The sequence below is a fragment of the Sapajus apella genome, unplaced genomic scaffold (assembly GCF_009761245.1).
Source record: "Sapajus apella isolate SASKATOON/1434 unplaced genomic scaffold, GSC_monkey_1.0 scaffold57, whole genome shotgun sequence".
NCBI classification, from domain to species: domain Eukaryota; kingdom Metazoa; phylum Chordata; class Mammalia; order Primates; family Cebidae; genus Sapajus; species Sapajus apella.
Window position 1 is genome coordinate 1,184,969 of NW_022436997.1, and position 19,900 is coordinate 1,204,868.

Genomic DNA, 19,900 nt, shown 5'->3' on the forward strand with positions numbered 1-19,900 from the left:
ATTTGTGCTTTTTCAGACTTTTTGATGTAGGCATTTAGGGCTATGAAATTTCCTCTTAGCACTGCCTTTGCTGTGTTACAGAGGTTTTGATAGGTTATGTCACTATTGCCATTTAGTTTGAAGAATTTTTAAATTTTCATCTTGATTTCATTTCTGACCCAATGATCATTCAGAAACAGGTTATTTAATTTCCATGTATTTGCATGGTTTTGAATGTTTCTTTTGGAGTTGATTTCCAGTTTTATTCCACTGTGGTCTGAGAGAGTGCTTGATATAATTTAAATTTTCTTAACTTTGTCGAGGCTCATTTTGTGGTCTATCATGTGGTCTGTCTTGGAGAAAGTTCCATGTAATGTCGAATCGAATGTATATTTTGTGGTTGTTCGATGAATGTTCTGTATATATCTGTTAATTCCATTTGTTCTAGGGTATGGTTTAAATCCATTTTTTTTGTTGATTTTCTGTCTTGATGACCTCTCTAGTGCTGTCAGTGGAGTACTGGAGTTCCCCACTATTATTGTGTTGCTGCCCATATATTTCTTATGTCTATGTGTAATTGTTTTATAAATTGGGGTGCTCCAGTGTTAGATGCATATGTGTTTAGGATTGTGATGTTTTCCTGTTGGATGAGGCCTTTTATCATTATATAATGTCCCTCTGTCTTTTTTTTTTCCTTACTTGCCATTTATTTATTTATTTTTATTTTTTAAATTGCATTTTAGGTTTTGGGTTACATGTGAAGAACATGCAAGATTGTTGCATAGGTACACACATGGCAGTGTGATTTGCTGCCTTCCTCCCCTTCACCTATATCTGGCATTTCTCCCCATGCTATCTCTCTCCAACTCCCCACCCCCCGCTGTCCCTCCCTTGTTTCCCCCCAACAGACCCCAGTGTGTGATGTTCCCCTCCCTGTGTCCATGTGTTCTCATTGTTCAACACCCGCCTATGAGTAAGAACATGCAATATTTGATTTTCTGTTCTTGTGTCAGTTTGCTGAGAATGATGGTTTCCAGGTTCATCCATGTCTCTACAAAGGACACGAACTCATCATTTTTGATGGCTGCATAATATTCCATGGTGTATATGTGCCACATTTTCCCTGTCCAGTCTATCGTCGATGGGCATTTGGGTTGGTTCCAGGTCTTTGCTATTGTAAACAGTGCTGCAATGAACATTTGTGTGCATGTGTCCTTATAGTAGAATGATTTATAATCCTTTGGATATATACCCAGTAATGGGATTGCTGGGTCAAATGGAATTTCTATTTCTAGGTCCTTGAGGAATCGCCACACTGTCTTCCACAATGGTTGAACTAATTTACACTCCCACCAACAGTGTAAAATTGTTCCTATTTCTCCACATCCTCTCCAGCATCTGTTGTCTCCAGATTTTTTAATGAGTGCCATTCTAAACTGCTGTTGCTTTAAAGTTTGTTTTGTCTAATGTAAGAATAGCTATCCCTGCTTGCTTTTGGTGTCAATATGCAAGAAATGTCTTTTTCCACCTCTTTACCTTAAGTTCATGTGAGTCCTTATGTGTTAGGTGAGTCTCCTGAAGACAGCAGATAGTTGGTTGGTGAATTCTTATCCACTCTGAAATTCTGTGTCTTTTAAGTGGAGCATTTGGGGCATTTACACTCAATGTTAGCATTGAGATATGAGGTACCATTCCATTCATCGTGCTATTTGTTGACTGCATGTCTTAGTTTTTTTGCTTTTATTTTTTAAATTGTATTTTTATTTTATAGGTCCTGTGAGATTTATGCTTTAAAGAGGTCTGTTTTGATGTGTTTCCAGGATTTGTTTCAAGATTTAGAATTCATTATAGTAGCTCTTATAGTGGTGGCTTGGTAGTGGCAAATTCTCTCAGCATTTGCTTGTCTGAAAAAAACTATGTCTTTCCTTTGTATATGTACCTTAATTTTACTGGCTACAAAATTCTTGGTTGGTAATTGTTTTGTCTGAGGAGGCTGAATATAGGCCTCCAATCTCTTCTGGCTTGTAGGGTTTCTGCTGAGAAATCTGCTGTTAAATCTGATAGGTTTTTCTTTATAGGTTACCTGGTGCGTTTGTCTCACAGCTCCTAAGGTTCTTTCCTTCATCTTAACTTTAGATAACCTGATGACAATGTCCATAGGTGATGACTTTTTTGTGATAAATTTCCCAGGTGTTCTTTGTGTTTCTTGTATTTGGATGTCTACGTTTCTAGCAAGGCCAGGGAAATTTTCCTTGATTATTCCCCCAAATATGTTTTCCAAACTTTCAAATGTCTGTTCTTCCTCAGGAACACTGATTATTCTAAGTTTGATCATTTAACCTAATCCCAGACTTCTTGGAGGCTTTGTTCGTATTTTCTAATTCTTTTTTGTCTTTGTTGGATTGGGTTACTTTGAAGACCTTGTCTTCAAGCTCTGGATTTCTTTTAATTGTTCAATTCTATTGCTGAGATTTTCCAGAGAATTTTGTATTTCTATAAGTGTGTCCATTGTTTCCTGAAGTTTCTGTTGTTATTTATTTATGTTATGTGTTTCATTGAATATTTCTCCTTTCACTTCTTGTATCATTTTTAAAAATGTCTTTACATTGGGCTTTGCCTTTCTCTGATGCCTCCATGATTAGCTTAATAACTAACCTCCTGAATTTTTTTTTTCTGGTAAATCAGGGATTTTTTTCTTGGTTTGGATTCACTGCTGGTGAGCTAGTGTGATTTTTTGGGAGTTTTAAAAACCTTGTTTTGCCATATTACCAGAGTTGGTTTTCTGGTTCCTTCTCATTTGGGTAGGCTCTGTCAGAGGAAAGGTCTAGGGCTGAAGGCTGTTGTTCAGATTCTTTTGTACCATGGGATTTTCCCTTAATGTAGAACTCTCCCCCTTTTCCTGTGGTTGTGGCTTCCTGAGAGCTGAGCTGTAATGATTGTTTTCTCTATTCAGGATCTAGCAACCCAGTAAGTCTACCAGACTCTGGGCCAGTATTGGTTTTTTTTTTTTTTTGCACAGAGTACTGTAATGTGAACTGTCTGTGGGTCTCTCAGCCATGGATACCAGCACCTGTTCTGGTGGAGGTGGCAGGCAGGTGAAATGGATTCTATGAGGGTTCTTAGGTTTGGTGGTTTAATGCACTAGTTTTGTGCTTGTTGGCCTCCTCCCAGGAGGTGGCGCTTTCCAGAGCATATCAGCTGCAGTAGTGTGGGGAGGAATAGGTGGTGGACAGGGATCTAGACGTCCCAAGAGTATATGCGCTTTTTCTTCAGTTGCCAGGGTGGGTAGGGAAGGACCATTGTGTCAGGGCAGGGCTAGGCCTGTCTAAGCACAGACTCTCCTTGGGCAGGTCTTGCTGCACCTGCTGTGGAGGATGGGGATGAGGTTCCCAGGTCAATGGAGTTATGTTCCTAGGAGGATTATGCCTGTCTTTACTGTGTCATGCAGGTTGTCAGAGAGGTGAGGGGATGCTGGCTTTCACAGGTCTCACCCAGCACCCACAAAATCTGAAGGCCTGGTCCCATTTTCACTGTGCCCCCTAACCCCAACAGCACTGAGTGTGTTTCGAGGCAATGGGTGAGCAGGGCTGAGGACTTGCCCCAGGATACCTGCCTCCCAGCTATTATAGCAAGTGTGTCTTTCCTTCTTCCCCCTGCCTGTGGAGTCTGCACACCGGATTCATGCCCTCCCCTGAGTTCTGACCAGGAGACTTCTTGATCAGTTCAAATTGTTTCAAAGTTCAGCTGGAGATTTCCTTCTCCCTCTGGCCTTTTCCTGGTGCCTCTGGGAGACTTCCCAAAGGATCCCTGTGAGGCCAGGCAGAAATGGCTTTCTGGGAACCCAGCGAGCTCACAGGTCTTTCCCTGCTGCTTTCTCTACCCCTGTATTTTGCTCAGCTTTCTAAATTGACTCAGCTCCAGGTAAAGTCAGAGTCTTCTCCTGTAATCTAGACGTTCAGTTTCCCCAGCGGGGGTGTGTGTTCAGGGGCAGACAATCTCCCTTTCCCACTTCTACAGTTTGGGTACTCACAGTATTTGGTGTGTCTCCTAGGTTCTGCAGGAGTAATATGCTTCCTTCAGAGGGTTTGTAGGTCCTCTCAGTTTTCCTGATTTATTCTTGCAGTCATTCTGGAGTAAAAATTCACCATGCAAGCTTCCATATGCTACTGTACCCATCTGAGTCAGAACTGCAATTTAGTCCAGCCTCCTGTCCACTATGATCCCCTTATCTTTCTATTCTTTTATACTGTTTTCATTTTTATATTATCTGAATATATTAATTTAGAATATAAATAGTTTTCCCTCATGTCCACATCTTGAAATACCTGCTCTTCACTGCACCCAAACTAGCAAACATTAGTACACTACTATTAATTAAGTGCCAGACTTTATTCAGATTTCTTTGTTTCTTCACAAATAACATTTTTTTCCTATTCCAGAAGCCAATCTAGGGTATCATATTGCATTTAGAGCCTTTTAAAAATTATTATTTGGACATGTTTTAGAATGCCAGTTTAATTTACATATTAATGTTTTTGCTATAAATTATTGAATTTTTTCCCTGTGGCCACTCTAAGAATCATGATATATATTCTTAACTTCTCATAATAGAATTTGAGTTTACACTGTTCCACTTGGCATAAAATATACAAATCTTGCAATCATATAGATCCTCTTATACCTGCCCAAGCATTTCCTTTGTGCTATGATTGCCATATGACATTTATATACATTACACATCCTACAATGCAATCTCATAATTTTTGCCTCGAATAGTGATATATATTGGAAAGGAATTAAGCTGGAAAAGCAGTCTTTTATATTTGCTAGTCTTGATGTTCTTCATGTCTTTCTAAAGATCCATCTTTTAATTTGATATCATTTATCTTTAGCCCAAAGAACTTCCTTTAGCATTTCTTATAATACAAGTCTGTTAGTAATAAATTCTCTTAGTTTTCTTTTATTTGGAAAGTCTTTATTCTGCTTTTATATTTGTTAGATATTTTATCTGCATATTAAACTCTGGGATGACAGATCTATTTTGCTTTTAGTGCTTTGAGAATGTTGGTTCATTGTGTTGGCCTCCATTGTTTCTGATGTAAGAAATCAGCAGTCATTTGAATCACTATTTCCCTCTGTGTAATGTTCTGTTTTCGCTGCATGCTTTTGACACTTTACCATTCATTTGACTCTAATGTGCCTAGACATAGTTTTCTTTTATTTAACTTGATTGGGATTTGCTGATCTTCTTCTGTTTGTAAATTTATGTCTTTTGTCAAATTTGGGGATTTTTTGACCATTATTTATTCAAATAATTTTTTCTATCCCATTTCCTCTGTTCTTCTAGGAGTTCAATTGTACATATGTTAGACCTTTGAATACCCTCCTTCAAGTACTATCATTTTAATCTCTGTATTTCAGATTGGATATTTTCTGTTGATCTCTCTTTAGATTTATCTACTCTTTCATCTGTTTTAAAAAATTTTGTTAAGCCCCATCCAGTTAATTTTTTAAAAATTAGATATTGTATTTTTCAGTTATAGAATTTCCATTTGATTATATTTTTAGTTGTCTCTATGTGATATTTACTGTTTTCATCATTATAAGCACATTTTTCTTTATGTCATTTAGTATAGTAAGAATTTCCAGTTAAAATAAATTTCTGCTAATTTTAATATCTGTGTCATCTTGAGCTTGACTTTTGTCTATTTTATTTACTCTTGAGAATGCATCACATTTTCCTGCCTCTCAATATGTCAAGAAATTTTGGATTGTACCCTGGACATTGTGAATGTCATATTGTAGAGACTGGATTCTGTTGTATTCTTTCAAACAGTTTTGGACTTTTGTCTTAATAAGCAATTAACTTGGTAGGGTTTAAATTGCAAATTCTGTTTTTTGGGTGGCCTCTTATATCTGTTTTCTGTTCTTTCACCCTAAGATAGGGTGCTTACAATCTCTCCTGTACATGGGTGGTTGGGGATCAGGCAAAAATTGGGGCAGACTTTACACATGGAATTTAGGATTTTTTCCTCTGGTGCTCTCCTTTCCAGGATTCTCCCTCAGTTTTCAGCAGCTGGGCTTGTCGCCAAACTCTGTCTGCCAGTTCTTCAGGCCAGAAAGATGGTTAGTATCCTCTTAGTTTTAGCTGCCCCTCAGGACAGTGACTGTACCTGATCCTCAGACCAAAAGTGGTAAAAACAGGAGACTGATCTCATAGTAATCCCTTCTTCCAAGTGTTAACTTCCCTCTGGAGCCTGCATGCTCTTGTATACTCTCCCGGGCCTTCAGATAGATTTTATCCTCTCCCAAACCCTGAGTTTATAGTTGTTATTGGCAGGAAGCTCAGTACAGTCATCATTTACTCAGCCACACCAGAAGTGGAACTCAATCTAGATCCTGATTCCTAGCCTCTGAGTTGGACTATCACTTAGTAAAATGGCTCTTCTGGCCTCATCACATATTCTATAAAGGATCACTGCTCTGAGAAATGTCACAAATGGTAGGCTTTCAGATATTATGTAAGGCTGATATTGTCTTTGGAGATGGGGACTTTTCATCAATATTTTTCAAATTACAATGCCTAGTCCATTTATAAGACAAGTCCCCTTCTGCTTCCTTTTTTTCCTATAGAGAAAGTCATGACTATGTACACAAACAGGAGATATTGACTCATGAATGGCTAAGCCGGCCTCTGTGAGTGACTCACTATGCCTTAAGAGGCCAGGGGAAGTGGCCATGTGGTCAGGCCACCTACTAATGCTTGGTTCTGACTTGACTAGATTTAGAGCAAATTGACTTTGATATGGGAAAGGTATAAACTTGATTTACCAGGTCATTAGAAGACATTTTCTGTTCACTTTTATTTACCATCAAGAGAGCATAAGATCCTAGGATGTGATTAGAAATGAGCAAATAAATGCAATGTGAATTAAGTCATTCAGTCATACAGTGCGAGGGTGGGGTGAAGATGAGGGGAGGCACTAGGACAGTGTAAGGAAAGGTACTGGGCACAACTGGGCCCTGCTGGGCTTAGTCCCCATCTCCTCCCTTCTCTGGGCACTGGGGTGGGGTTGGATGTTTGAAGGTAGCTGGAAAGGACCAGAGACTGTTTTTTTTTTTTTGAAATGGTATCTTGCTCTGTCACCCAGGCTGGAGTGCAGTGGTGCAGTCTCAGCTCACTGCAATCTCTGCCTCCCACGTTCAAGAGAATCTCCTGCCTCAGCTGCTTGAATAGCTGGGACAACAGGTGCATGCCACCTTGCCCAATTAATTTTTGTATTTTAATAGAGACGGGGTTTCGCCATGTTGGCCAGGCTGGTCTTGAACTCCTGACCTCAAATGATCCACCTACCTCAGCCTCCCAAAGTGCTGGGATTACAGGTATGAGCCACTGCACCTGGCCTGGACCAGAGTCGTAAGGCAGTGCCAGCACTTGTAGCTGCAGTCTTCCCTGACTGGAGAATGTTGGGGTCTTGGATTGTTCCAGGGAGTCTCCAAGGAAGGGCCACACTACATCAGCACTCCACTGAGGGAGGATCACAGGGAACAGGAGGCAATACAGGAGGGGCTGGGGGCAGGAGGGAGTGGACACTGCAGGGTGATGTGCCACAGGCCAAAGCCATCCTTGCTGTTCCCTGTCAACCCTTCTGATGGGTGGACGCACCCATCAACCTGTCATTAGAGCTGATGAGGCAGGACCAAGAGAGCCCTCTGAGAGAGTGATAAAGCTCATCTCTCCCTGTGGTAGCCACTGCTCCTGCCTCTCAGGCGGAGGCAGTGGATGCCAAAACCGTCCCCTAGTGACTGTAGCTGCCATCTGAACTCCTGCCATCTGGGCTTCCTTCCTGTGGACTAAGTGGCTTCAGCTGCAGACGGCAACCTTGAGGAGGAGAAATGTACTTTCTTAGGCTCCTTCCTCCTGGGAGTGGGACTCTAAGTGATTAAGGGAGTGGGAGAAGGGAAGGAACAGGGGGATTAAAGGCTGAGAAAGGAACGGAAGGGAGAGAGGGGAATAAAACTGACAGGAATGACAAGAGGGTGTGTTGTGCAGTTGTCACAGATTCTGGGTTGCAGACTGAACTCAGCTCAGTGCCATCCCCTCTTCCCTGGCACCACCTCCTCCTCCAAGTTTGGGCAGGTTCTTTTCCTGCTGGTTTCCTGTTTCATAACTGTTGAGTTTTGCTCACCAGCACCCTCCATCAAATGTTTAAAAGTCAGCTACTGGGGAGGTCAGGAGAGGAGGATTCCTTTAATTCAGGAGTTTGAGACCAGCCTGGACAACATAGTGAAACCCTGTCTCAAAAAACAAACACACAGAGCTGGGCGTGGTGGCTTATGCCTGTAATCCTAGCACTTGGGAGGCTGAGGCAGGCAGATCACTTGAGATTAGGAGTTCAAGACCAATCTGGTAAACACGGTGAAGCCCCATCTCTACTTAAAATACAAAAATTAGCCAGGTGTGGGAGCATGCACCTGTAATCCCAGCTACTCAGGAGGCTGAGGCAGGTTAACTGCTTAAACTCGGGAGGCAGAGGTTGCAGTGAGCCAAGATCACACCATTGTACTCCAGTCTGGGTGACAGAGGGAGACTCTGTCTCAAAAAAACCAAACAAAACAAAACCAAAACAAAACAAAAACCAGAACAAAACACAACTCCATTCCAAAAAACAAAAACCCAAACACACAAAACAAAAAAACTTAAGAAAGTAGGAAGAGGATGCTTTGGCATCTATACACCACCCCTTTTAAATTTTTAGATTTTTCACCTGAATTTCCCTCAACCAGTGTTCCCTCCTTCCAAACAGGTATCAAGACTCTCACCTTCTAAAAGCCTTGCTCTAACTAGAGTGCTGGAGTCTGAACTTTCTTTGAACATTGTTTGACCTCAGATGCAGCCAGTCTCTGCATAGCCCGATGGCATGGAATGCACTAGGTCCACATGTGATTCCCCTGGGTGGCCTAGCTGAGGAACACAGCTTTCTCCAGGCAGAGAAGGCAGCACGGGAGGAAGAAATGCCAACATCAAGAGTGTGAGGGCTGCAAATTCATCAACAGCTGGCACCTCCAACCAAAAACATACAGTTATGGATAAACAAAACCAGCTTTTGTTTTAATTTTTGACTTTTTGATTTTTAACTTTTTCCTCCCCAGCCACTGTGGTGCTGCATGCCCATTGTAGAAATCTGAGAAAATGATAAACAGATTGATGAAATTGTCTATAAACTTATTACCCACTGTATTTTCATCTACTTTTTCTTTTATACCTGAGATAAAACAGTATATACTACTTTTTTTTTTTCTTTTTGTGAGAGAGGGTCTCATTACGTTGCCCAGGCTGGTCTTGAACTCCTGGCTCAAGGGATCCTTCTGCCTCAGCCTCCTGAGTAGCTGAGATTACAGGTATACACCATACATTCAGCTATCCTATTTATACTGCTTTAAAAACTTAACTCCGTGTCAATAAAATTTTCTCATGACATTAAAACTCTGTAAGCATCATTTTCAATGGCTGCATAACAACCTGCCAAAAGTATATGCTTATTTTGCTTAACAAATTTGCTTGCTTTTTGAATATTTGAGTTGTTTCCAACTCTACCTTACTTTTAGGTTATTATAAGTAAATCTGAAATGAACATTTTGGTGTACAAGTCCTTTAGGACAGACTTCTAGGAGTGGGATGACCAGGACAGGTTTCCCTTAATCCTAGGAGGCTGAGTCTCAACCTCCACTCCTCTGCCCTTTACATTCTTAAGCCAGTTACTAACTTCCACCTCATTATTTCCCCATATCACCCAAGTTTGTATCAGTTCACATTCCCACCAACCCTGGGTGGAAATTCAGGTTATTTTGAGAGGTCATTTGCAAGCTGGAAAAACCCTTCTATTGCTCTGATCACAAGGAAAGTCACACATCTCCCTGACCTCCCATCAGGCCCAGTCTCCTAAGCCTGTCCCTCAAACAATGACACAATTAACGATCACAAGAGAATCAACAAATCTGTAGTAAATTTCAATTCATTCTGGGTGTTTTGCGTGAGTGATCTAATCCTTAATGCAACTCTGGCCGATTGAAACATTCCCCATTCCAGTTTTATAGATGAAGACGCAGAGGTTCAGAGACGGGAACTTGCCCAAGGGCACACAGGTGGTAAAAGTCAGAGGGAGGAGGCAGCCAGGTTGGCTAGCTTCAAAAACCTGTGCTCTTGCCACACACTACAGGGCTTTAAAAGCAGAGAGGAAAGGACTTGTGGCTGAATGCCGAGCGTTGACTTTCTAAGAGTTTGAGAGTCATTTGCGAGTCAGGGGAAGTGGGACCTGGTGAGGTTTTCTGGATTTTGGTTTCCATTGTGGTTTTGGCTCTAACATTTGGGTCACCTGCCACAGAGATGGAGGCCAACAGGCGGTCGCTCAAGGCTGTGCTGCTGGAAGGACAGGACTTGTTATGCTTTTGATGTAGTCAGAGACTTTCCAAAAGGGATGTTTCTCTCCCAGTTACCTGGTCTAGGCTGCAGGGCCCTCAGGACTGGGTTTCCTGGAATTGAGACAGTGCAGCTGCTCTACTGCTCTGAAAAACAAAATACTTTCAACTTAACATCCTTGGATATCTAACCTCCTGCAAACGCAAATTTAATAGCTGCAAAAATATGGTTATATATATACTCATCTGCATGTAATTTCCCCCCTTTGTTGTTTTTTGATTTGCTCTTTGTTTCTCTCTTTTTTTCCCTCTGTAACTGCTCAGTGGTTCCCGTCCTCCTGTAACTGTTGGGCTCTTTCTTGCCCGCTGCCTAGACAGAGGTGACTTATCCAGACAGGGGAATTGCAGTGGAGAGTGAACAATACACACAGACAGCAGACTGTGCAGGAGACCAGAGTTTTATTATTACTCAAATCAGTCTCCCCAAACATTCGGGGATCATAGTTTTTAAGGATAATTTGGTGGGTGGGGGAAGTTTAGTGAGTTGAGAGTGCTAATTGGTTGGGTCAGAGATGAAATCATAGTAAACAGAAGCTGTCCTCTTGAGCTGACTCAGTTCCTGGTTGGGGGGGCCACAAGATGAGAGGAGCCAGTTTATCTATCTGGGTGGTGCCAGCTGGTCCATCAAGTGCAGGGTCTGCAAAATATGTCAGGCACTGATCTTGGGAGTAGTTTAGAGAGGGTCAGAATCTTGTAGCCTCCATCTTCATGACTCCTAAACTGTAATTTCTAATCTTGTGGCTAATTTGTTAGTCCTACAAAGGCAGTCTAGCCCCCAGGCAAGAAGGGGGTTTGTTTTGGGAGAGGGCTGTTACCATCTTTGTTTTAAACTATAAACTAAGTTCCTCCCAAAGTTAGTTCAGCCTATGCCCAGGAATGAACAAGGACAGTTTGGAGGTTAGAAGCAAGATGGAGTTGGTTAGGTCATATCTCTTTCACTGTCTCAGTTATAATTCTGCAATGGCAATTTCACTCCTTTCACATCATTATCCTGCCCCCAACCTCAGGTAAACCATGTTTACAATTCACTCTGCCATATTTCTTCATGCCATATATGTGTGTGTGTATATATACATATATATATATATATATATATAATAGATACATATATATACACATATAATACATGCATATATATGTACATCCAAACATTTACATATACAGCATTTTGAGGTGATTAACTTATTAAAATGGATGAAGTTATGAACATTTGACTGTCATTTGATTTTCTTACTCGATGCTTTCTGAAGACCTCTTTAAGCCATTTGTTCTGTCTGATTAATTCTTTTAAATGATGGCATAATATTCCATGGTATGGCTATACCCAATTTTATTTAGCTACATCTCTATTAATGGTAATTTCATTTGTTTTCATTTTCCCCCACTATGAAAAATCCTGTAAGAAACACCCTCATACATATATCCTCATGTACTGGCAATTTTATTTTTTTATTATTATACGTTAAGTTCTGGGGTACACGTACAGAACGTGCAGGTTTGTTACATAGGTATACACGTGCCATGGTGGTTTGCTGTACCCATCAACCTGTCATCTACATTACGTATTTCTTCTAATGCTATCCTTCCCCTAGGCCCTCAACCCCTGACAGGCCCTGGTGTGTGATATTCCCCTTCTTGCATCCCTGTGTTATCATTGTTCAACTCCCACTTATGAATAAGAATGTGCAGCATTTGGTTTTCTGTTCTTGTGTTAGTTTGCTGAGAATGATAGCTTCCACCTTCATCCGTGTCCCTGCAAAGGACATGAACTCATCATTTTTTATGGCTTAATAGTATTACATGGTGTCTGTGTGCCACATTTTCTGTATCTAGTCTATCATTGATGGGCCTTGTGGTTGATTCTGAGTCTTTGCTATTGTGAATAGTGTTGCAATAAACATACGTGTGCATGTGTCTTTAGAGTAGAATGATTTATAATCCTTTGGGTAATGGGATTGCTGGGTCAAATGGTATTTCTGGTTCTAGATCCTTGAGGAATTGCCACGCTGTCTTCCACAATGGTTGAACTAATTTACATTCCCACCAACAGTGTAAAAGTGTTCCTATTTCTCCACATCCTCTCTAGCATCTGTTGTTTCCTGACTTTTTAATGATGATCATTCTAACTGGTGTGAGATGGTATCTCATTGTGGTTTTGATTTGCATTTCTCTAATGACCATTGATGAGGAGGTTTTTTTCATATGTTTGTTGGCTGCATAAATGTCTTCTTTTCAGAAGTGTCTGTTCATATCCTTTGCTCACTTTTTGATGAGTTGTTTATTTTTTTCTTGTAAAGTTGTTTAAGTTCTTTGTAGATTCTGGACATTAGCCTTTTGTAAGATGGATAGATTGAAAACATTGTCTCCCATTCTGTAGGTTGCCTGTGCACTCTGATGATAGTTTTTGTTTTGTTTTGTTTTGTGCCGTGCAGGAGCTCTGTAGTTTAATTAGATACCATTTGTCTATTTTGGCTTTTGTTACCATTGGTTTTGGTGTTTTAGTCATGAAGTCTTCGCCCATGCCTATGTCCTGAGAGGTATTGTTTAGGTTTTCTTCTAGGGTTTTTATGGTTTTAGGTCTTATGTTTAAGTCTTCAATCCATCTTAGTTAACTTTTGTATAAGGTGTAAGGAAGGGGTCCAGTTTCAGTTTTCTGCACGTGGCTAGCCAGCTTTTCCAACACCATTTATTAAGTAAGAATCCTTTCCCCGTTGCTAGTTTTTGTCAGGTTTGTCAAATATAGATGGTTGTAGATGTGTGGTATTATTTCTGAGGCCTCTGTTCTGTTCCATTGATCTATCTATTTGTTTTGGTAACAGTACCATGCTGTTTTGGTTACTGTAGCCTTGTAGTATAGTTTGAAGTCAGGTAATGTGATGCCTCTAGCTTTGTTCTTTTTACTTAGGATTGCCTTGGCTATGTAGGCTCTTTTTTGGTTTCATATGAAATTTAAAGTAGTTTTTTTCTAATTCTGTGAAGAAAGTCAGTGGTAGCTTGATGGGGATAGCACTGAATCTATAAATTACTTTGGGCAGTATGGCTATTTTCATGATATTGATTCTTTCTATCCATGAGCATGGAATGTTTTTCCATTTCTTTTTGTCCTCTCTTATTTCTTTGAGCAGTGGTTTGTAGTTCTCCTTGAAGAGGTCCTTCACATCCCTTGTAAGATGTGTTCCTAGGTATTTTATTCTCTTTGTAGCAATTGTGAATGGGAGTTCACTCATGATTTGGCTCTGTTTGTCTATTGTTGGTGTATAGGAATGCTTGTAATTTTTGCACATTGATTTGTATCCTGAGACTTTGCTGAAGTTGCTGATAAGCTTAAGGAGATTTTGGGCTGAGGTAATGGGGTTTTCTAAATATGCAATCATGTCATCTGCAAACAGAGATAATTTGACTTCCTCTTTTTCTATTTGAATACCATTTATTTCTTTCTCTCGCCTGATTGCCCTGGCCAGAACTTCCAATACTATGTTGAATAGGAGTGATGAGAGAGGGCATCGTTGTCTTGTGCCAGTTTTCAAAGAGAATGCTTCCAGTTTTTGCCAATTCAGTATGATATTGACTGTGGGTTTATAATAAATAGCTCTTATTTTGAGATATGCTCCATCATTACCTAGTTTATTGAGAATTTTTGGCATGAAGGGCTGTTGAATTTTGTTGAAGGCCTTTTCTGCTTCTATTGAGATAATCATGTGGTTTTTGTGATGGATTATGTTTATTGATTGATTTGTGTATGTTGAACCAGCCTTGCATCCCAGGGATGAAGCTGACTTGATCACGATGGATAAGCCTTTTTATGTGCTGCTGGATTCTGTTTGCCAGTATTTTATTGAGGATTTTTGAATCAATGTGCATCAGAGATATTGGCAAGCAATTTTCTTTTTTTGTGTCTCTGCCAGGTTTTGGAATCAGGATGAGGCTGGCCTCATAAAATGACTTAAAGAGGATTCCCTCTTTTTCAATTGTTTGGAATAGTTTCAGAAGGAATGGTACCAGCTCCTTTTTTTACCTCTGGTATAATTCGGCTATGAATCTGTCTGATCCTGGACTTTTTTTGGTTGGCGGCTATTACTGCCTCAATTTCAGAACTTGTTATTGGTCTATTCTAGGATTTGACTTCTTCCTGGTTTAGAATTGGGAGGGTATATGTGTCCAGGAATTTATCCATTTCTTCTAGATTTTCTGGTTTATTTGCGTAGAGATGTTTATAGTATTCTCTGATGGTAGTATGTATTTCTGTGGGATCAGTGGTGATATCCCCTTTATCATTTTTTATTGTATCTATGTGATTCTTCTCTCTTTTCTTCTTTATTAGTCTGGCTAGCAGTCTATCTGTTTTTTGATAATTTCACAAAACCAGCTCCTGGATTCATTGATTTTTTTTGCAGGGTTTTTTGTGTCTCTATTTCCCTCAGTTCTGCTCTGATCTTAGTTATTTCTTTGTTTTCTGTTGGCTTTTGAATTTGTTTGCTCTTCCTTCTCTAGTTATTTTAATTGTGATGTTAGGGTGTCGATTGTACATCTTTCTTGTTTTCTCTTGTGGACATTTAGTGCTATAAATTTCCCTCTAGAGACTGCTGTAAATGTGCCCTAGAGATTCTGGTACATTGTGTCTTTGTTCTCATTGGTTTCAGGGAACTTCTTTATTTCTGCCTTAATTTTGTTATTTACCCAGTAGTCATTCAGGAATAGGTTGTTCAGTTTCCATGTAGTTGTGTGGTTTTGAGTGAGTTTCTTAATCCTGAGTTCTAATTTGATTGCACTGTGGAATGAAGACTGTTATGATTTCCATTCTTTTGCATTTGCCTAGGAGTGTTTTAGTTCCAAGTATGTGGCCGATTTTAGAATAACTGTGATGTGGTGCTGAGAAGAATGTATATTCTGTTGATTTGGGGTGGAGAATTCTGTAGGTATCTATTAGGTCCACTTGGTCCAGAGCTGAGTTCAAGCCCTGAATATCCTTGTTAATTTCTGTCTTGTTGATCTGTCTAATATTGACAATGTAGGGTGTTAAAGTCTCCTACTATTTTGTGTGGGAGCCTAAGTCTCTTTGTAGGTCTCTAAGAACTTGGTTTATTGGTGCTCCTGTATTGGGTGCATATATATTTAGAATAGTTAGCTATTCTTGTTGCATTGATCACTTTACCATTATGTAATGCCCTTCTTTGTCTCTTTTCATCTTTGTTGGTTTAAAGTTTGTTTTCTAGGATTGCAACTCCTGCTTTTTTTTTTTTTTTTGCTTCCCATTTGCTTAGTAAATATTCTTTCATTCATTTATTTTGAGCTTATGTGTGTCTTTGCATGTAAGATGGGTCTCCTGAATGCAGCACACCAATTGGTCTTGACTCTTTATCCAATGTGCTAGTCTGTGACTTTTAATTGGGGCATTTAGCTTGTTTACATTTAAGGTTAATATTGTTGTGTGAATTTGATCCTGTCATTATGAAGCTAGCTGGATATTTTGCCTATTTGTTGATGTGGTTTCTTTATAGTGTTGATGGTCTTTACAATTTGGTATGTTTTTGCAGTGGCTGGTAACAGTTGTTCCTTTCCATGTTTTGTGTTTCCTTCAGGAACTCTTGTAAAGCAGGCCTGGTGTTGAAAAAATCTCTCAGCATTTGCTTGTCCATAAAGGATTTTATTTCTCCTTCACTTATGAAGCTTAGTTTGGCTGGATATGAAATTCTGAGTTGAAAATTCTTGTCTTTAAGAATGTTGAATATTGGCCTCCACTCTCTCTTCTGGCTTGTAGGGTTTCTGTAGAGAGATCTGCTGTTAGTCTGATGGGCTTCCCTTTGCGGGCAACCTGACCTTTCTCTCTGGCTGCCCTTAACATTTTTTTCCTCCATTTTAACTTTGGCAAATCTGACAGTTATATGTTTTGGGGTGGCTCTTTTCAAGGAGTATCTTTGAGGTGTTCTCGTATTTCCTGAATTTGAATGTTGACCTGTCTTGCTAGATTGGGGAAGTTCTCCTGGATAATATCCTGAAGTATGTTTTTTGACTTGGTTCCATTCTCCCTGTCACTTTCAGGTACATCAATCAAACATAGATTTGGCCTTTTCACATAGTCCCATATTTCTTGGAGGCTTTGTTCATTCCTTTTCATTCTTTTTTCTCTAATGTTGTCTTCTCGCTTTATTTCATTAAGTTGATCTTCAATCTCTGAAATCCTTTCTTCTGCTTGATTGATTTGGCTATTGATACTTGTGTATGCTTCATGAAGTTCTTGTTCTGTGTTTTTCCAGCTCCTTCATGTCATTTATGTTCTTCTCTAAACTGGTTATTCTAGTTAGTAATTCTGCTAACCATTTTTCAAGGTTCTTAGTTTCCTTGCATTGGACTAGAACATGTTCCTTTAGCTCAGAGGAGTTTGTTATTACCCACCTTCTGAAGTCTACTTCTGTCAATTCATCAAACTCATCCTCCATCCAGTTTTGTTACCTTGCTGGTGAGGAGTTGTGATCCTTTGGTGAAGAAGAGTCATTCTTGTTTTTGGAATTTCAGCTTTTTTGCACTGGTTTCTCCCTATCTTTGTAGGTTTATCTACCTTTGGTCTTTGATATTGGTGGCCTTTGGATGGGGTCTCTGAGTGGACATCCATTTTCTTGATGTTGATGCTATTCTTTTGTGTTTGTTAGTTTTCCTTCTAACAGTCAGGCCCCTCTGCTGCAGGTCTGCTGGAGTCTGCTGGAGGTCCACTCCAGTCGCTGTTTGCTTGGGTATCACCAGCAGAGGCTGCAGACCAGCAAAGATTGCTGCCTGTTCCTTCCTCTGGAAGCTTTCTTCCAGAGGGACGCCTACCAGGTGCCAACCAGAGGTCTCCTGTATGAGGTGTCTGTCAGCCCCTACTGGGAGCTGTCTCTCAATCAGGAGACAGGGGGATTAGGGACCCACTTGAGGAGGCAGTCTGACCCTTAGCAGAGCTCAAATGCTGTGCTGGAAGTTCTGCTGCTCTCTTCAGAGCCACCAGGCAGGGATGTTTGAGTCTGGTGAAGCTGTACCCACAGCCGCCCCTTTCCCCAGGTTCTGTGTCCCAGGGAGATGGGGGTTTTATCTATAAGCCCCTGACTGGAGCTGCTGCCTTTTTTTTTTTTTTTTTTTTTTCAGAGAGCAATTTTAGTTTTATAAGATGGATTCCCAAAAGTGGGATTGTTAGGCCAAAGGGTATATATATGTTTTTGTTTTTGGTTTTTTTTGAGATGGAGTTGTGCTCTGTCACCCAGGAGTGCAGTGGTATGATCTTGGCTCACTGCAGCCTCTGCCTCCTGGATTCAGGCAATTCTCCTGCTTCAGCCTCCTAAGTAGCTGGGATTACAAATGTCCAGCACTACACCCCACTAATTTTTGTATTTTTAGTAGCAATAGGGTTTCACCATGTTGGCCAGGCTGGTCTCAAACTCCTCACCTCAGGTGATTCACCTGCTTCAGCCTCCCAAATTCCTGGGATTACAGGCGTGAACCACCACACCTGGCCATACAGTTTTAATTTTAGTGATAACCCCAGTTGGTTGTCTAAAATGATTCTGATATGTCACATTTCCACTCTAACAGAGAAAAATACCACATATTTCTCTACATCCACACCAGCAAGAGGAATTTTATTTTTCTTTTCTCATTAGAAGGGCATATAGTGATGTTTTGTAACTGTGTAAAATTTATTTCTGTGGTGTGAGTGAATTTGAGCATGTTTGCTAGCTTTTTGGGTTTGCTTCTATGTGGGTTTTTAAATAATTTGATTTGTCCACTTTTCTTTTTGATGATTGTCTTTTTTTGTCACACTTGTAAAAGCTGTTTGTGTGTTTTAAGAACTAACTTTATATCATCTGCATTAGAAATCTTTTCCTTTGGGCAACTACATTACTCTAGAGTTGACCCTTGAATAATATGGGTTTGAACTGCATGGGTCCACTTATATCCAGATTTTTTTCAATGAAAATTAGATTGAAAATACAGTATTTATGGGATACAAAAATTCCATATACAAAGGGCTGACTTTTCATATATGCCAGTTCTACAGGACTAACTATTGTAATAAGAGGGAGTCCTGAAACCAATCCCCAGTGTATACTAAGGGACAATTGTAGTTCGTTTATGGGATTTTTACCGTACAAAAGTTCTTATTTTCTTTGTAATGTTCAATGGTCAAAATACGCCCATTTTTTTTCTTTTCTTTTCTTTCCTTTTCTTTTTTTCTTTTTTTTGGTCTAAATAGCTTCTAAGTTCTCAGTTTTCGTTATGAAGGCCTTCTCTGCTATTTCATATATATCATGTCTTACTCTGCTTGGTGTGCCATTACAGAACACTGTAGAATGGGTGGTTTAAACATCAGAAATTTGTTTCTCACCATTCTGGAGGCTGGGATGTCCAAGATCAAGGTGCTGGCAAACTCAGTTTCTGCTGAGAGCTCTCTTCTGGGTTTGCAGATGGCCACACAGCAGAGAGAAAGGAAGAGAAAGAGAAAGAGGGAGAAAGTGAATGAGGGAGTGAGAGAGCTCATGAGTGCTCTGGTGTCTCTTCTTATAAAGACATTAATCTCATCATGAAGGCCTCACCCTCATGGCCTCATTTGACCTGAATTACCTCCCCAAAGCCTCATCTCCTGCTACCATTATACTGGGGGTTGGTGCTTTAACATATGAATTTGGAGGTGGTACACAAACATTTGGCTGATAACATATTGTCTACTAGATTCTCTTTGTGAGGTTTTTTTTTTTTTTTTTTTTTTTTTTTTTGCATTTCTGTAGTACAGGAATGAGCTCTACTTAAGGTAACAAACACTCCAAAGCCTCAGTGGCCAGCACAAGAGAGGCTTAGTTTTCAATCAGTCTTATCAGGTGTGGGACAGTCAAGCCCGAGCAATGAGTTGGGGACTCAAATCCTTTCCATTTGTGATGGATCTTCAACATGTGACTCCCATAGTCACTGCAGAAGAGGAAGATGGAGTGAGAGAGAGGACACCTACTCAAAGGACCTTTTGTGTTCTCTGTTACTTCCTCCTATATTCCACTGCATGGAACCCAGCCCCATGGTCTCAACCAAACTGGAAGAGAGGCTGGGAAATGTCTTTCTCAGTGCTCAGAAAGGGGAAAAGGATTAATCAGCAGCTAGCCAGCCTCTACCATATTTATTTTTAATGTTCAACCTTTTAATTCAAGTGGGGTTATATGTGTTCATTTTTATTTTCTTCTAGATAGTTGCAGCAGCAGCAGCAGCGCCATATATTAGCTTATTCTTTATATGCTGAATTGAACTACTGCTTTAAACTTTTATTATTTTTAAAATATTTCACATGAGCTTTTAGTTGATGAATCTGCTCAGGAAAAATCCACACGATGCCTGCCGATGATGTCACGGTGGCATCTTTACTGCTTTGGCTTTTTGCCAGCACCAATATTGGCCTTTGCGGTATCCCTGACTTTCTTCATTCTGTTCT

The 19,900-nt window shown here is 40.1% G+C and overlaps 1 long non-coding RNA gene across 1 annotated transcript; it reads right to left on the reverse strand.

The window, feature by feature from the left end:
* Positions 1 to 239: 239 nt before the first annotated feature.
* LOC116528134 lies at positions 240 to 15,429 on the reverse strand. Its single transcript, XR_004258871.1, has 3 exons — positions 15,242 to 15,429; positions 15,104 to 15,105; positions 240 to 267 (listed from the first exon to the last, which is right to left on the reverse strand). It is a non-coding gene; the product is annotated as an uncharacterized LOC116528134 (long non-coding RNA).
* Between the last annotated feature and the right edge of the window lie 4,471 nt (positions 15,430 to 19,900).